The sequence below is a fragment of the Halictus rubicundus genome, chromosome 12, assembly GCF_050948215.1.
Source record: "Halictus rubicundus isolate RS-2024b chromosome 12, iyHalRubi1_principal, whole genome shotgun sequence".
Taxonomy (NCBI): domain Eukaryota; kingdom Metazoa; phylum Arthropoda; class Insecta; order Hymenoptera; family Halictidae; genus Halictus; species Halictus rubicundus.
Genome location: NC_135160.1, coordinates 3965966 through 3984566, shown reverse-complemented (window position 1 = coordinate 3984566; position 18601 = coordinate 3965966). Strand labels below are relative to the sequence as shown.

The following is an 18601-nucleotide window of genomic DNA, read 5'->3' as shown; positions in this document are numbered from 1 at the left end:
AAATAAATAAATGGAATATGGAACATGCGGTCTGAAAATTTAATGGCACGCGTTAGATAGTGTTCGCGTCGCTGTCATTACGAAAACGAAGAACACGGTCTTCCGGTTGACTGAATAATTACAAAATCTGCACTAACCAAAGAGAAATGGCAAAAATGGCGAAGCAAGGACGTAAGAAGGGGAGAGCTGCCGGCATTATTCCCGAGGAACCGTGACCGTTACTACCGATCGCGTTTAACGCTTCCTACTTGTGCGCGTTTATCGTTCGCCTACCGATCCGGCTGCGGAGCCGCGATAATGATAGTTGGCAGCGGAAGCCAATCGGCGTGCAACGACGTAGAAGCACCGGGGCGAACCACGGGAAAGCGTGCGAAGTCGATCGGAGCGATCGCGGGCCAGCTCTTTGATCGACGATCTAACCTCGAACGGGTCGAACGCGTCGAGGCTGATTTTTAGGTCGACCCCCGTGATTCTAGGGAGGCTAATCTCGATATCCGCGGCTCGAGAACCGATCGAGAAGGGAGACGCAATAACAATGAAGCCCCTCGAACGATTACGAGTTAGCAGGGGTGCACTCGACTATCACTTCCGGCTGATCGGATACGCTATCGGGACACCGCAATCGCTGATCGAGCCTGGAATAAAGTGGAAGCGGCGTCGATAATGGCCGGATCTCCGTGCTGGTCGCTGTCGTTCCTTGAACGTCCACGTCAACGAATAAACGACGCACAGTGGGCCAAAAGCGCCAAAACGTGGCGAAAATGCAAAAAATGAATTTCACGTTAGGGGTATGGCTCTTGCCGTATTGGATTCTCAGGTAATGACTGTATAAAAAGCCGAAGGTTAAAATGTTTTACTACCTATATCTGCTGAATGGTGGGAGTACAAATATCCCATACACTGGTCTCGCAGTTTTCGTGCAGTGAACTACGTTGTGAAAAAGAAGGTGTCAAGCTTACAATTTTATGGAAATTGAATTTTTTTTTGTACGTGTACGATGGATGCTGTTCCTGGAAGTAAATACTATAAATAATAAGAACATTGGATTTATATTAAATAATGTTTGGAATGTATGAAGTGAAGGATAAAACTTAGTGCACAGATTTTACAAATGTATACTAAAAGTTGTATATTCCACAATATTCCACGGAGATTATTGTCGAGTCTTGTAGTAGACACTATTATTTAACATTATTTTGAAAAAGTAGCCGCCCAAAACTGCCCCTTTCGTAATGCGATCCATTTTTGTGACGCAGAGGTAGTCATGGTACTAGTTACAAGCATGTTTTCTCGAGAAATTTATAAGTGATAATAAAATTTGTTAAATAAGCATTGTATGGTTCCACTTACAGAGTTTTCTGATACAACCATTTCTTTTTTAATAATACTATTTTTATTGTTTAAAATCAATTTTATTTTTGTTTTTTGTAATTTTGACATCAGATTCATATTCACCGGCCGAAAAATATGGGAATACTAATTTTCAAGAAAGTCCAATCATTTTTTTTACGCATCCGCGATATTGAATCCGCCATTTTGTTTTTTTTTTTATAATTTTGACATCAGATTCATATTCGTCGGCCCGAAAAATATGGGAATACTAATTTTCGAGAAAGTCCAATAATTTTTTTAGTTACGCATCCACCATATTGAATCCGCCATTTTGTTTTTTGTAATTTTGACATGAGATTTATAATCAGCGACCCGAAAAACCTATGAGTATCAAGTTTGAACTAAATTGAAGTACTCCTTCCTAGTTTGGCCACGTTTTGGCGCTTTTGGCCCACTGTGCGACGCCTTGGACGACCTGCTGGATCAGGATCGATCGGTCGATCATTATTCGGTCGTTATTCTTTAATTTTTCTGGCTTAGTTGATCTTTGGAGAAATTGTTACACTGGTATCGTGAATGGTAGCTTGTCTTCAGATATTAAAATTATTATTATTAACATCATCAGGTGAACATTTTCTGTAATTCTAAATAACTTTCACCCTCTCAGCACAGTGTATCGATACTAATTAAATACCCAAGAACCAGCGAATCTAACTTCTAGAAGTATTTCTCGCATAACGTTCCGTAACCGTAACAAACTTAGCTCTCGAGGCCGTATTTCAATGTAGCGTTAAGGGTTGATGTTCCATCCGACGTAGTTAACCTTTGCACGCCGATGGCTGGGTTACCGGAGACCCGAGCGGCGAACTCAGGGGGCGTGTATGTGTGGTGTAAGTCACGAGTGACCCAGTTATCGGCTTTCACGGTCCGTCATGCGAGGGCTAAATGACTGTCAGCTTAGAGGAGGAGTCGGCCTGGACTGAAAAGGTGGATCAAGCTGTTGCGAATGTGGACGGAAATAGATCCAGCCACCGGACCATCCATGAATCCTCGGTGACCTTGGGAAAGTTTATCTGTTGCTCGTTGGTTGCTAGAAAATATTGACAGAATGACATACTTGAATATCTACCCTCAAAGTCGTCACACCAAAGACCATTTCTCAGGTCGCTTCACAATTCATTTCTTATCTCCTTCGTTATCGGCGGATTTGATGCATTAACGACGGAGACGATTAGGTGAAATACGAAACTGCGAAGGTATTAGAAGAATTAGAAATGTTACAATATTTTTGACTCGGTAAAATTACTGAATGAGGAAATACATTTTCCATCATCAACCACTTTAACATTTCACAATTGAAACCTCCCGAGGGTCGCTCGGGGAAGCGTCCTTGACAGCATGGGTGAAGGCCACAGTGATTAGGGTTCTTTATAGAGCAGTTTTACCGGAGCTACTGCGAGCCAGCTCGAAAATGTCTTCGCCCCACCGCATCGGAATGTTCTTCTTCCGGGCGTGTGCACTGGTGCACGGTGCAACCTGCTGCGCCTGTAATTACATCGGCGAACTCCGCGAATGGCCGTGTACGCGGTAATGGATACACGAACTACAGTTGTCCCGAATAATGGCGTCGCGTGTAACCCGGCTAAAATGGTGATACGTCATGCACGGGACAATATAGCCGGGGGCTCGCTGCGCCGGAAGTTCGGGAGCTCTTTATTCGAGAACTACGGTAACGTCTCGGTAGACGCGAAAGAGATGCGCGCGATATTCGCGACAGATTTAGCCCCACTACGGTGTCTATCAGTTAAGGGACTCGGAAATTCGATCGCCGAGAGGCGAAACATGGTACAGTATTAGGTACATTGCTGACACAATGCTAATCCAATTATAACACTTTTTTTGGTTTCAGTATATATTTTTCGTGAAAGGTTTGCCGAGATATTTGTGGCGTTTGTCTGATTAAAATGAGACCAAACATGACACAGTTCGGAGAATATTTGCTGGTTTAATTCGCGATATAGTGGCACCTCTATTCTTCGAACCGAACGGTAATGGAATAGCTATTTAGAAACAGTCTTTAATTAAATCATTACCGGTTCGAACATTATATCTACTGGTGTGTGAATTGAGTTTTGGATAATGGGGGTAATAATAGGGTAATGGTGGCTTCATCGGTTCGAATAATGGAGGTTCTACTGAATCGTGAATTAAACGCGCACATATGGTGCAAATTGTGTCGTGTTTGGAGTCGTTTAAATCGGAAAAATGTGACGAATATGTCGGTAAAAGCTCCATAGAATAATCATTCTCTAGACATTTTAGTATACCTTGGGTCAAAGTTGAAATAAAGGAGTTAACCTACACCGCTCGAAGAGTTTAGCTTGCAGAGAGCGACGAATTGGAGATTAAAAGCGGGGAAACTACCAGTGCGGCAGACAAGATTAAATAAGATGCTCTCTGGTAGATTAAGACAAAAGACATCCGGAATCGGTAGGAGACGAGGTCGGAGGGTCGGAGAAATTGGATCACGTACAGAATTTAATGCGACACTGTACACGGGGGGGGGGACAGTATAAATAACAGGGCGGGGCACAGTGAATATCGGCGGAAACACCGATCGGCCGGCCGGGCAAATATTGAAAGTATTTTTTGTGAACCGTGTAAACCCGAGATACGCTAAAATCAATAGAATTGTTCCAATCTTGTTGCGACGGAGCCGGTGTCGGCATTGTTCGCGGCAAATATTTGCCGTCGATTCAAATATTAAAAATAAAAATCAAGATGAAGCGAAAAACTGAACGACCGGACCCAGGCGGTAGTCTCTATTTAAACACAGCGCTGTTTATCCATCTGTCGCCGGTGCGTTGTGCACGTTGCACCGTTGCACGTCGCATCGCCGACGTTATTGCGTTCGACTGCACGCGTTGCAACGGACCACGGAACGACCCTGTTAATGGCAACGCGAATCATCCCACCGGGACCGTATTTTCGGCGTCGTGGCGCGACAAGGCGCCGCGAAAATGCGGAAACCTAATTTCGCCGAGACCACGACATCCTAAACTTCCCGCCGATCCCTGCTACCGATAATCCTTGCCCCCCCCCCCCCCCTCTCTCGTGCCACTTCCGGCTCTCCGTAAACGACCCTGAACGCGATCGCGATAAATCGGAGCATCAAACACTGTGCTCGGAAAGCAGAGTTTCACGACCGATCCTATCGCCACTTCCGAATGAACCTTTAAAGTTTGCAATGAAACGATTTGCTGCCTGACAAAGGCCTCGTAAACCGACTCACGAGTACGTTACTTTCCGCGGATTATGGCGGTTGCCTTTTATGAAAACTTTGGCATGCTTTCCGACAAATATACACCGGCACCAAACACTACTTCAACGCTTTTACGGTTTACCAAAAATTTTCCGATTTTGGACTATTATGTTAGGGGTACCCATAAGTAATCAATTATTTGCAAAGAATTTGTTTTGCCTTCAGTTCTGTACCGATCGTTGAAGAGGAAACACGTATCCTTTTACAGTTTTTTTCGGTAAAGCAGCCTGTGTTCAAAATATTCACACACCTGAATTCATTTCAAAGCTTGAAGCCTCTACTTTTACAATCGGTCACTAATTTTTAACATTTTTGTACATGATGCGGCAGGATGAAAACGGAGGGCATGTTTCTTCTTGAAAATGGTAAAAATTATGATCTCTTTAAAAACGTAGGAGGTGGCATTTTCCTTGAAAATGGTGCAAACTAAAAAGTCTTTAGAAACATTAAAAAATGTTTTTCATGGTTATAAATTTTAAAATTGCAGCATCCTCTGTGGAGCGACTACAATTGCTCAGGGTCGAAAGATCAAGACTTGTTCCCTCACTCTAATTTCCCCTTCTACCGATCTATTCCCTCACGCGACGGCTCGGTCACGTGACCTTTTCCCCTCGTTTCGTGCTCCCTCCCCTCATCTGGCGACACTGCAATTATTCACTATCGTAGATCCCCAGTGTTATCTCGTGTTTTGCTGACATCGAGTTGCTGAAAAGGTCCCCGTGGTCAAGTTCGGAAGAAATTTCTACATGCTTTGTCACAGTCAGAGGTTCGAACAAGAATATTGTATTTATTCTGTGCCCATTGTTCTCATCCCTTTGAAATTATACTTCGTTTGCCTACAAAGTATATACAATATCGTAAAAGCTACGTAATTTTTAAAGAACTATACGAACTCGCATTTATAATTCTGTCTTTACCAACCACCGCGTACTCTAAGTAAATTTCATTTTGTGAATAATACTCTGTTCGTGAATGCACGTGCCTCGCAAAGGAAGGACAAAATTAAAAACGTAAAGAGAAACATTTCTCCCGCTTTTCCGAGGTGTTTCAACGAAGAACAGGTTACCGTTTCCAAATCAGTGGCTTGCAAGGAATTTTTATTCGTCCACGAGAATAATTCGTGACTAGCTTTTTCCAGCTTGTGTAACGTTGGACCCTCATTACGCAGAACTTGTGATTATTTAGTTTCACCGTTTATATATAATTCTTTTCATCCGGCTAGTAGCGAGCAGCTGTAATAATAAAACGCCGGGAAAAACGGTCGTCGTTAATCACGGAATTAGAAAGGACATAGACATGGAAAACAGAAAAACGGTCCATGCAACAGTAATTACGATGTCAGTCAGTGGAACAACGTAACTTTCATGCTTCACGATCCTGAGGAAACGCTAATCAGTGATCACTCACTTCACCTATGGCCCATACGTGCCCATCACTGCTCTACACGATCTATATCACGGCACGGACCCGAGGATTGTCCTTAGATGAGGACTTCACTGTACCTGTAATTAAAAGTGCAAAGTGAGGATTACTAAACAGCACTGAACGTTCGCGTTACCAAATGCATCTAGTGCAAAATTAAAGTGGCTTTTCCGGCAGATAAAAGTGCCATTAATCTTTTGCAACTCGGGACAGATTTTCTTGCATTTTACAAATTTACAAATTTATAAATTTACAAACGTTTCCAGGTTTCATCAGAGTCCAAAATTCTCTGACGAGCGGCGTCAATAAACAAAAGGCGAAACTTCTTTCCACGCTCGTAAGTAATTCGCTCGGTTCGCGACTGGTCGCCAGGAGTTTCGCAGCTTGTTACCGGCGGTATAATTTCGCAAACTTTCAACCCGTCCCCGTTACCAGCGTCCATTAGCCACGCACGAGATTACCTGTACATCTTCCGGAAACAGCTTCAATCTCACCCGTTGATTACTTTGAATCGGGGCCTGTTAATAAACGCCCAGCTCTTAGCGACCATCTTGGAGGCCCGTTCGCAGTACCAGCTATTCGCGCCGTTAGTCTCGGCGTCGAGCATCGACGGAATTCAAAGGAATTAATTGGCGTCCGATCGGCTACATCATTATCGTTCGCCTTTCCCGCTGTCGCGACTTGTTAGCTCGCCGGCCGACTAATTACGGTAACACGACAGAACGCTCGGTACGCTGCAATCTCCACGGCGTCGCACGATTTATAGCGCCGCTGGGCGAAACTGTTTTTTAAACGGCGAAGCAGTCGCCTGCATCCTCTTCCGCTGCTGCACTTTCTTCGACGTAACTGAGCAACCGGCTTCACGGGGAAATCATGTTTTTCCCGCGGAAAACCTGCGGAAACGGATCTCCGTGATCACTGCAACAAGCCGGCCACTGTTTCACCACTTTCCCGATTTTTCAGTCGAAAATCATTATTCCAAACCGAAGTGGAGGAAACTAAAAAACACCGACTATTGCTGCTCTTTCATCGAACAGAATTCAAAATTGAAGAAAGCAGAATTAACACTGAACCTACCAAGTGAAATGACCGGTTGCAAATTTTTTATTTTACAATTACTGAAACTACAATGATTATAGAGGGTGTCCATTTGAAAAGTTTCCAGCTGACTATCTCGAAAAATATGAAAGAGGGAGAGAAGGGGGCAGTATCGGTTTTTTATTTGGGTGGCGTTTTCAAGGTCACTGGAAGGTCAACTTTGTTTTTTCAAATGGAAACCCATATTTGTTATTATGCGATCTTATTATTAGATCTTACATTTTTTATCCGCGCACTAGTTTCGGAGATATTTAAAGAGAAGTGCGCGGATAAAAAATAGTATCCTACGAAAATTGCAGGTCTTTCTACGTACGATAAGATACCATAATAAAAAATATAGGTTTCCATCTGAAAAAACAAAGTTGTCCTTCAAATGACCTTGAAAACCTTGAAACCCTCGAAATCCTTGGACACGTGTTTTACACTTTTCTAATATCTTTCATACTTTTCGAGACATTCGGCTGGAAAGTTTTCAAATGTACACCCTGTATAAATGTCCTCGCTCAGCCGTATTTTGAGGTAAGAATAAAAAAGCTGATATTTTCTCGGACGTCGATTTCTACACGTTTCCGTTGAGCCGGGAACGGTTTTAATTGGATCTTTTCGAGGCCCGTCTCGATCCTCTCAGATTGCCTGTAACAGAGACGTCCGGACGTTGAAGAGGGACCGGAAGTACCTGGGCAGACCGGAGAGCCGAGTTCCGCCCGAGAACTCGGTGTGTTTTCTCGCGGTGTTTGCCGACGGTCTTGCTTCTGTCGCCGTCAGACTCGGAAAGAAAAGAGTGAGATACTTTTTTTGCAGCTGTTATTCCAGCCCTCGCCGGGAGAACGGCGGCTTGGGAAATACTTTCGGCGAGCCACCCCCAAACAGACTGCGCGTGTTTATGCAAACCCTTGTTTTATACACGGCTCTCCAGAAAATGTAAATTTGCGGGATTTCGTTCGAACGAGCAATAGTCTCGCTCGGGCGTCTCTTACAATTCTTCGAAACGAATTGTCTTTCTCGACGGACGCGGATTTACGTTGCGTCAATGAATTATAATTATCCTCTAAATCAACCATTTGCACTCGGCGCTATTTTCATTCCAAAACTAAATTCTTCTCTTCCGCCTTAGAATATTTTCATTTTATTCATACGAAACTGATCCGATTTCCGCATATAATATTTAAATGTTTAGTGATCCGTTAAATACAAATTTTGTAATGTAACAAATACATTGTAATAGTTGTTGTAATTTCTTTGAAATAATGCCACGACAATTTCTAGTGGTGCTTCAGAGTCACCACTCGAGTGCAAAGGGTTAACACTACAAAATACCGAACCAGTCAAAATGACTGGTGGATGATTTCTTCCTTCACGATTACTGAAACTATGAAAACGTTTTAACGAGACATTTTTTAACACATCTCTTCTTTTGAGTACATGTTACCGTAAAAATCGTATGAAACCTGAGCAAATTCAATCTTGCTTATTATAAAGGGATAGGCCCAAGTCGTGTTTAGGGCTCGGTAGTTCTAGTGTTAAAATTCCGGATTCGTTTCGAGACCGTTTGGAAGACTTGAATGTGCCTTGATTGTACGCGAATGAACAACAAATATTCGAGGAATTATTTTGCGGCACCTAATAACATTCTCTTCCGAGGGAGAACTGAATCATTGTCAGGCGAACAACGGCCGAGCACGTACGCTGCGCTATTCGAAAAGTTGACTCGCGACAGACATTTTTACTGCGCAAAGAACCCCCCCCCCCCCGGGGGGAAAGCGTGGACTGCTAAGTTCATGTAAACGAGTCTGAACTGCGTTACAAGTTGTTCGATAATGTGGTAGTCGTTCGGCGGACTGTTTTCATTAAGCGACGTACTTTTATTCCGCCCTCTGGAGCCCACCTTTGCGGGACTCCATTCTTTAATCAACTTCTGGCTGGCCGTGGGGGGAGGGGGGACAAGAGACCGTCCCGTTTAGTCTGGCAAGAGAAGGAAAATAATCTTCGAGAGACCATTACTCGGCCCCGGCGAAGTTCGCTCGTGCGGTTAAAAAACAGTTCCAGGTAGGCCAAGAGAAATCGTTCGAGCGTCCAATAAAGAAGAAGAAGAAGGAGGAGGAGGAGGAGGAGGAGGAGTCGAAGAGAGGAGAAATAAATAAAAGAGGAGAGAACGGAGAGCGATGGAATCGACTCGGCTCGATGTTTGTTTCACCGGGAATCGGATTCGTTCATTGGCTCGTGTAATCCGCGACCGCAAGAACGTGAATTTTCGCCCGGTCTTCCTAAAAAGGATACACGCGGCTCGACGCGTTCCAGCTTGGAAAGGACTTCGCCTCGAACGATTTATTATTCGAGACCGACCCCGATTCGACCACCGCTTTTCACCCGGCTTTTTTACTCCTCTGCCTCCTATTGCCCCCCACCCCCCTTTTCTACGTTTTATGCCGGCGCGGCGCGGCGCGGTTTCCGCGTCGCCTTCTTGTCCCGCGGCGACAGCGTATTTTTCAGAGAACTTTCTATACGCGTACCGAGCATCCGAGTTAACCCGAAGAATGGAACACTGGTAATTCGCCGATAGAGAACTCGAAGGTTTTTTTTCAAGTACCAGCATGAAAGTTGACCTTTCGATTTTCGTCCATTGCCAACCCCGTGCCGAACCGTGCGGATCCTCAGATAGAGTTTTCCCTCGCAGCGGAGACGGTGGAGCTGTTGGTGGCGGAGCCGGCTCGAGAACGATAAAGCAATTACTTTTATTCCCGGTGGTAATCGATTGCTTACCTACCGGCACCGGCTACGTGACCTGTGTTGGAGCTGCAGAGGAACGGCAACTCCACGGCCAAGACTACGCGGCTGCAACCGCCGCTGTCTCACGTTCCCCTCGTATTTCTGTATCGCTTACGAGCGGCCTTTCGTCTTATCGAATTCCCAGCGGCGTCGTGCTCGCTGGCCAACGACAACCATAATAAAATCCGCGACACACGCGTGTCGTCGTACCGCAGCGCGTCGGACGCGCGTCGATAACGAGCGAAGCGCGAAATTCCGGAATTTATTCGCAACCGGGCGCCAGACGTTCGGACGCGCGCAGTGTCAGCTGCGAGGGAAACTGTTAATTGGATGCGAGCGCCGGAGTGCTAATTGTAGCGCACCGTGCGTTTAGTTCTTTCGGTCTTTTTCAACGCGTTCAGATTTTTATTTCGTCAGCATCGTCGTGATTGTGTAAGCTTTTTTTTTTGACCGGGTTGAGTATACGACGGTGGTTTTGTATTTTAGAGAATTGTACGGAAATTGTAGTTAGTGTACCTACGTGTTCCCCTTTTTTAATATCATTTTAAATGTACACCTGAATCAAGAATATCAATTAAATTGAAATCGGGTCATACACTTTAACTCTGAGGTCATTTGTTATCCTATTTATTTTTAATGGAAGTATATGGGACTAATTAAACGAAGCTCGCACTGCTGAATTATTCACAATTTTTAACCGCAAAGCTGCTTTACTATTTAATTGGGTAGTCAAGTTGGAATTAAAAACACAAATTCGCAGAAAGCCCCGCAAATTGCAGACGTGCATTTTAATTGGACTAGATCGCCGACCTGTACGCAGAAAATGTCGAGCGACAAACGAACGCCTTTTATGTATTTGCAGAGAGGCTGTTTCAATCAGTTTCACGTCCATTGTTCAGTTCCATAGTTGTTATTGTGGACCGTGCACTATCGCAAATTGAGAAATACGTCCAAAAATTTCAACATAAAAATAATGCTATCTCCTCGGTGGAGGATTTTAAAAATACTCTTATAGGAGGGTGAACAAATCATTGTCTCCTGTCTTCAGCGCTTGGAAGACTGGAAACGTCAATTGGCGTCTTCTGTCCTCAACGTGTTAACATACACTACCGCTCAAAAGTATCCGGACACTCCGCGGTGGATATTGTCGATGAATCTTGTATTTAATTTTAGCGTAGTATTGGTAAGTTCCACATGCGGAATTTTTAATTTAAAAAGATTAGATATTTCATAAGAAATTAATAAAAATCGACAGTAACTTTTATGCAATGCTAATAGATATTTCGCAAGTGTCCTTTTGAGCGGTAGTGTATATATAATTATACGTTGGCTATTTTGAATTTTATACTTTCGAAACATAGAGCGCATTATTTCCAACACATGAAAATAAATTTGTACTTACCACCTGTCTCCTGCAATCGATTGTACAGTGCCGCAGAAAATTTTTGCTCGAACCTCAACGACTGTAGATTGCCAAGCTCCGGAGAGGTGCAACGAAACAAAAAGCTTTCCAGACCGCTGGGATACGGGAAACAAGTTCGGGATAGGTCTAACGAGCTCGGACGATAGAATTTCGCGCGCGTGGCTCGGGTACGTGCGTCGGGACGGATGTTTTTGCGGCCGTTGACGGAGTCGCTGAGGAAATTCGAGCCGACAGGTCCAGCACCGACTGTGACCCGGGGCCATGGTCATTGGATTAGTCGGGTACGTGTCGATGCGCTTAATTCACACGGTGAAAAGGACGAGCCCGGTCGACGGGGCGGGTTTCCCAATTTGAATCTCGACGGGTCTCTGCAGCGCGCTGTTGGTACACTCCGCGACATAATGATGGGACACCTCTGGATTTCCTCTGAAATGTCTAGTGCGTAGAAAGCAAGTTTTGTAGGTAATTATTTAGCAGTTAAAGAAATGTTTCCAATTGACACTATTCCTACCGGGACCGGTCAAATGACCGTTTTTAAAATTTCGATTAGAATTTCTTATATACAACGTAATTGAATCGCCTTTAAACTTCACGACTTTTCCTAAAATATGCGTATAATACATTCTTCTTTTTTTATTGTTTATTTTCTGAGAAAAATTTGTAGTCTGTCTTACCTACCGCGACCGGTCATTTGACCGGTAGAACGATTTGTATCTTTTTGTAATAGTATTCTTTCAAAGACTCAATTCCGAAACTATGAAGTCGTTACAAACGAAAGGTAATGCAGTTGTGGCATGATTTTAGCCGAAAAGTGCCATCCAGGAACTGCTTTACGGCACTTCAAAGTGTTTACAGTTCTCGCTCGCCTATCGGCCTCGCCGGTGTTTATTTGCCTGATTGGTATCCGAAGCGGTCCAGAACCTCGGATTTTCTTACACCGTCTTATCTACTATGACTGTAAAATAAATAAAATCATAGCCGAAGGGGATGCCTAGACGTCTTCTCACGAATTCAAATCGGTAAAGTCTTGTGACCTGAACAGAGAGCATCAAAACGTGTAAGTTACAAGGAGCATATTCGGCAGTCTTTTACTATTTTGTATTTTGATTCTATTATTATTCTACTTTTATTTTATGTTGTATTACGTGTTATAAGTGTCATTTTCAAAAAAGTGAACAAACCAACAATACTTCGTAGTAAGTTTCACATTTTATCTCTTGTTCATTTTTTTATCCATCTTGATTTACATTTTTATATTTTAATCTTTATTTTATCCCTTGAATATTCATTCCCAAAATGTCAAGACCTTCGAAATTTCTGATATTGAAAATGACAATACGGAAAATTATGATCTATTTGAGAACGACTCGAACACCGATGAGGACGAAGAGAATGTTTCGAACGTACGAAGAGGACGAAAGAGAAGGAGATTTTTAATTACTTCCGATAGTAAGAATGAGGAAGAGGTAATCGGAACTGCTGTAGACGGAACTGTTTGGCAAGAAGTAAAAGAAGGGTCTAATCCTGGAAGAGCACCTATTCATAATATTTTTAGGGGGACATCAGGCCCAACAGGGTGTAGTAAACGAAATATTATGCGGTGAAAACGAATAAAATATACATTATATACTCCTAAATAAAAGAAACTATATTTTTATACTGTCAAATTGGCTATTATCTTCATTCTATATTAAAAAATATAAGTTGTGCTAGAGACCGGTCATTTGACCGGTCGCGGTAGGAATAGGTATACATGAAGTGTCGGTAGGAATAGTGTTAAACTTACCCTATTTTCAGAGAGAGAAGGCGGTTTTGATGCGGGTGGGGAGGTTTCTAAATTTTTCGAAATTTCCACGCGCTTCTTTTCGAACGAAAGTGCACTTATCAGAAAATCCACCGATGATTACGTCGCGCGTCGCAGGATGCACGTCCGCGGGAACTGCGCCGTGCTCGGCGTTGCAGCTCTCGTTTCCGGTTGCAGTTCCGGCGTGACCGGTCGGCGCGTCCAGCCGCGCCGAAAAATCCACGAACCGAATTTATGGTCCAATCTGTCCCCCGGCCGGCGACGACTCGATTCCGGTTTTCTTTCCGCGCTGGGACACACCGGTGATTTCACGCTCGATGTTCGACGAACGAGAACACGCCGGCGACGACGGGGATTGCGGGATCCTCGTGTCGCCGGTTAATGGAATCGCTCGGCCCCGCGACTTCGAAATTGCTTTTCGGGGGGGCGATCGTCCGCTATTTTCGCCGACAGTGATTGCCGCGTTCCCGCGACACCCTCCGGATTCGAAATGTTTTCGCCCCCGGGGTCTCGTGGCGGGTCCTCCTACTGGCCACCGGTGACCCCGTGTTCGTTAGTAAGCGACCGAGATTTATTCGACTCTGGACAAGCTGTTCGCGCTCGGCCGACTGATTAACGAAGCTGTAAATACCCTATTTGGGACGGCGACCGAGGCCATGTTGATCGTCGCACTGCTGCAGCCATTACTCGATTGATACATCCCCGTTTTGCCGAACCGTGTTCCATGGAACGCTACTGTTCCGTGAAAAATTATTGAAATTGGCGGTGGATAGTCAAATTTACACACTAGATTAGTCCCAATTGATAGTCGATTGGTAGAACTGATAACTAGACTGTGGATACACAAAATACAAATTTTTGAATTGCGGCAAATCGCTGTGAACAAATAATTTATTTTCTTTCTCAATATGTTTGATAGGATGGAAATAATTGACATTGGAACGCTACTGTTTCGTGAAAAATTATTGAAATTGGCGGAGGACAGTCAAATTTACACACTAGATTAGTCCCAATTGATAGTCGATTGGTAGAACTGATAATTAGACTGCGGATACACAAAATACAAATTTTTGAATTGCGGCAAATCGCTGTGAACAAATAATTTATTTCCTTGCTCAATATGTTTCATAGGATGGAAATAATTGACCATGGAACGCTACTGTTCCGTGAAAAATTATTGAAATTGGCGGAGGACAGTCAAATTTACACACTAGATTATTCCCAATTGATAGTCGATTGGTAGAACTGATAACTAGACTGTGCATATACAAAATACAAATTTTTGAATTGCGGCAAATCGCTGTGAACAAATAATTTATTTTCTTTCTCAATATGTTTGATAGGATGGAAATAATTGACCATGGAGCGCTACTGTTCCGTGAAAAATGATTTAAATTAGCGGAGGACAGTCAAATTTACAGACTAGATCATTTCCAATTGATAGTCGATTGGTAGAACTGATAACTAGACTGCGGATGTACAGGGTGTCAAAAAATTATATGTCACGGCCACCATAGCGTGATTCTACACCTACGATTTGGTGGGAATTGACATAAAAAACTCCCCGCAAAATTGACCTTGACCTTGAAAATCAAGGTCAAAAAACAACAATTTGTTTTTGTTTAATCGTGTTCTACTGGTCATAACGATCAACTTTGTGAAAGAAACCACGGGTCGCATCTCAACCGTTCTCTTAAAAAATGATGTTGCATTTCTTATAATTTTTGCAGCTTCTTTCTTTCATTCTGTAGTTAGGGAAATAGGAGTATCATGATTATGATAATTTCATACCCAACAAGATAGCTTACTGATGGTACCCGCCGTATGATAGTACGCTATTTACTTATATATTGGCGCTGAATGTAAAAAATTTACAAATAAAGAAGCTGCAGAAATTATAAGAAATGCAACATCATTTTTTAAGAGAACGGTTGAGATGCGACCCATGGTTTCTTTCACAAAGTTGATCGTTATGACCAGTAGAACACGATTAAAATAAAAAAAATTTTTGTTTTTTATGTCAATTTCCACCAAATCGTAGGTGTAGAATCACGCTATGATGGCCGTGACATATAATTTTTTGACACCCTGTACAAAATACAAATTTTTGAATTGCGGAAAATCGCTGTGAGCAAATAATTTATTTTCTTTCTCAATATGTTTGATAGGGTGGAAATAATTGACATTGGAACGCTACTGATTCGTGAAAAATTATTGAAATTGGCAGAGGACAGTCAAATTTACACACTAGATTATTCCCAATTGATAGTCGATTGGTAGAACTGATAACTAGACTGTGGATATACAAAATACAAATTTTCGAATTGCAGCAAATCGCTGCGAATAATTTATTTTCTTTCTCAATACGTTTGACAGGATGGAAATAATGTAACTGTTTATTTTTATATTGTGATTAAGAGATCCTGGAGAGGATCGAAAATTCAGAGAAAGTAGGTTTCAGAGGACGATGGATAATCCGCAAGGAGGAGCACTCGAAATATATTATCTATGGAAACCCTTCTCCTTGGACGTGCCCCGATATCGCTGAGGGGATGTTTCGCATTTAAATTCCGGGAGCGTGGGCATGCAAAATGTGGGCACGCATGCCGTAAAAAGCTCTTAATCCGAAAAACTCGGCGCATCCGAGGTCCATAGTTCCTTAGGTGCCAATAAAATACTTGGTAGCGAGCGCGGAGGCGACGTAAAAACGTAGTTCGCGCGCACCCTCGGCGCTCGTTGAAAAATCGATGGTCAAAGGAGCAACGTTCTGCCCGTCGATTTTCGATGTTGCCCTAGGGCTCGCCTGCCCCCGGGCTAATTTAAAGTTTGAAACCTCCGCCCCCGGTTTTTTCCCCCGTTCTGCCCGCTCGACCTCGTCGCCGGTTCGAATTTCGTTTGGCAACGGTGTTTCGCCCGCCGGCTCGATTTCCATTTCAAATCGGTGGGGCGCGCGTTCTTCCGGGACCGAAATGCCGTGGCCGTCGCGCCGGTATCGAGTTTTGACCCGATAGAAATCCGGTCGATCGACGGGACGCGACAGGACGCAACGCGCGGAATCGTTTCGGGATAGGTCGACGCGACCGGAATCGCAACAATCGGAATTGCGGAACGTAACCCGGCCCAAGGTTCTTCGCTCTGTGCCCCCGGTCGCAGCCGCGAATCTCGTTAAGTGCGATACCGGTCCTGCAGCTTTGAATACAGAAACGCCCGGATCCGCGCGAGAAAGCAAACAAGTGACGCTCTCGTAGAAACGGAATTACGCCAGCCCGGGTCCGCGTTCACGCCAATGGAGCCTGCATGCAGATGAGAACGAACCTCGCCGCCGGGGGGAAAAAAAAAGTGGAGTTGCTCTCGATGATGAACCTCGATCTCGTTGGATCGTGAAATTTTTACGAGCTCCGGCCACCTAGGAGCTCGATCGAATGAAACAAGCGTTCGGTTTTCCTAACTTTGGTATTTGCGAAAACTTCGGGATTAAAATGTCATTTATGTCTTGTACAGGGACTAGGAATTGTCTTGTTCATTTTAACGACAAAGATCTCAGTGACAAACAAACACCTTTGGCCAAGAGAGTGTTTTAATCAGTCTTGCGATGGAAATGCTCGAGTTCTATCCGGTGCACACTGGATGACTAGCGTCGAGAGAATTCCGCAGTGAAAGGGGTTGGCTCAAAGAACTCATTGAAATAAATTCTAATTGCCAGGTTCTGCGGATACTCGTTCAGGAAATGTAATATTTTAAAAATTAATTAAGTCTCTATAGCGCTGTTACTCTTTCGCGATTTCTAACGAGTCGGTTTTCTTGGATTTTCCAGGCCGAGCTGCGACGTCAAGACGCCACACCGTACCCCCCTCATCGTGAGTACGTTATTTAATTGCAGCTTTTAATTGGCTCGCGGGCGTCAGACACGACACGGCGAGTCTCTCGTCAGAAAGTTCGCCCGGCTCCACTTCGGTAATTTTTAATCTCTATCCGCTTAATCCGCGTCCCACTTGGGGGAACGCGAGCTCAAAGGACGCGCTCGGTGTCCCTGGGTCGAATATCGATTCCGAGCGCCACGATATTAACCTAATCCCTTTTGACTAAGACGGGACAGACAGGTTCGTCTCTGACGTGACCTGCAGCGGGAGTGGAAATTACGTTAAAACCGTACCACTGTCTTTTGGTCGCCGCTATTCCATTAACATTCGCACGCACAGAATTTTTCGAGAATTCGTTCCAGGTGTGACACACCTGTGCTAATAACGTGCGGCATAATTCTTTGAAAAATTACGCTTCACAGTTTGATTAGCCCGACGTTATTAAGGGGGTGAAATTAAAACGTCAAAACATACACACTTGTTGAATTGGACTTGTTGAAACGTTTGTGTATTTATTAAACAAATCGATATTTTGGAAAATGCTTCGACTGGCGTTTACAATTGGAAAATGCAAGAAACAACTTTTGTTGAATCAATTGTTTGCAGAGCGAACAGTTTATGAAATATTGAAGGCTGTTTTCACAGTCGAAGTACATAAATTTTATTGTTCTGTCATGGAACAAAATTTTATCGACAATTTTTCATCCCGCTCGTTAAACATAGAAGCATAAAATTAAAATGGTGTCAAAAAGTAGTTATACCTTTCGGAAGATGCATTTCAAAATTGTACATTAAAATCGTGTCGCTTCTGAACAAGACATTCGAATAAATTATACCGAATAAAGTTCGTACCACAGAAAATTATAAAATGACCATAACCACCAGAGGTACAAGCGAATTATATAGCAAATAAAGGGGCAAATGGGTGAATGGTAATATTAAGAGCCTGTGTACCTGTACGTATTACATCGGTAATGAGACAAACACCGCAGCAAGGCGTACCACAGCAAATATTATCGAGAGGACTTCGAACTATAACATTTGCTATTAAATAAACCATTACCGTCGGAATTGCTCGCGGTATCAAACCAACGATTCGCTTCTCGCGGTGATTTCGATGCGTGCGGCAACATAATGTGCAATAAGGTCGAATTAATAGTGTCGTTATTATTATTACCACATTTTACTGGCGTTCGTTACCGACATCACCGGAAAAATGTTCAGTTATTCTGAAACTTGCGAAATTGATATTAAACTGTATCGAACTCGATAGAAAATGCTGCAAACATTCAGAGTATCTTGTTTCAATAGTAACGGAAACCCAACACTCTACTGTTCACGGGACTGGAAAAAAATTCCTAAATGACAAAAGCGAACAGCTGACCGAACACGGAAAAATGTCCCATCCGTATTTTCAGAAAATTCCGCGCGCACAAAATTAGAGGAAAATCCGGTATAGATTCGAGCGATGTGCTCGCAATACAGAAATTCGCGAATGGCACTCGGAATGGAAATCGATCTCGCTCGGATCGCGACGATGACAGGTGTCCAGCGGGTCGTGTCGATAAATTCCC

The 18601-nt window shown here is 43.5% G+C and overlaps 1 protein-coding gene across 2 annotated transcripts in view; it reads left to right on the top strand.

Annotated features, from left to right (window-relative positions):
- The window catches only part of LOC143359946 (RNA binding protein fox-1 homolog 2), a 437182-nt gene that overhangs the window by 160017 nt on the left and 258564 nt on the right, over positions 1–18601 (top strand). The window contains exon 3 of one of the 2 annotated variants that reach the window (XM_076798373.1): positions 16982–17024. The gene's annotated coding sequence lies outside the window, so the exon portion shown is untranslated. Of the gene's footprint in view, positions 1–16981; positions 17029–18601 lie in introns of both variants that reach the window. The other variant, XM_076798374.1, reaches the window with a different exon arrangement.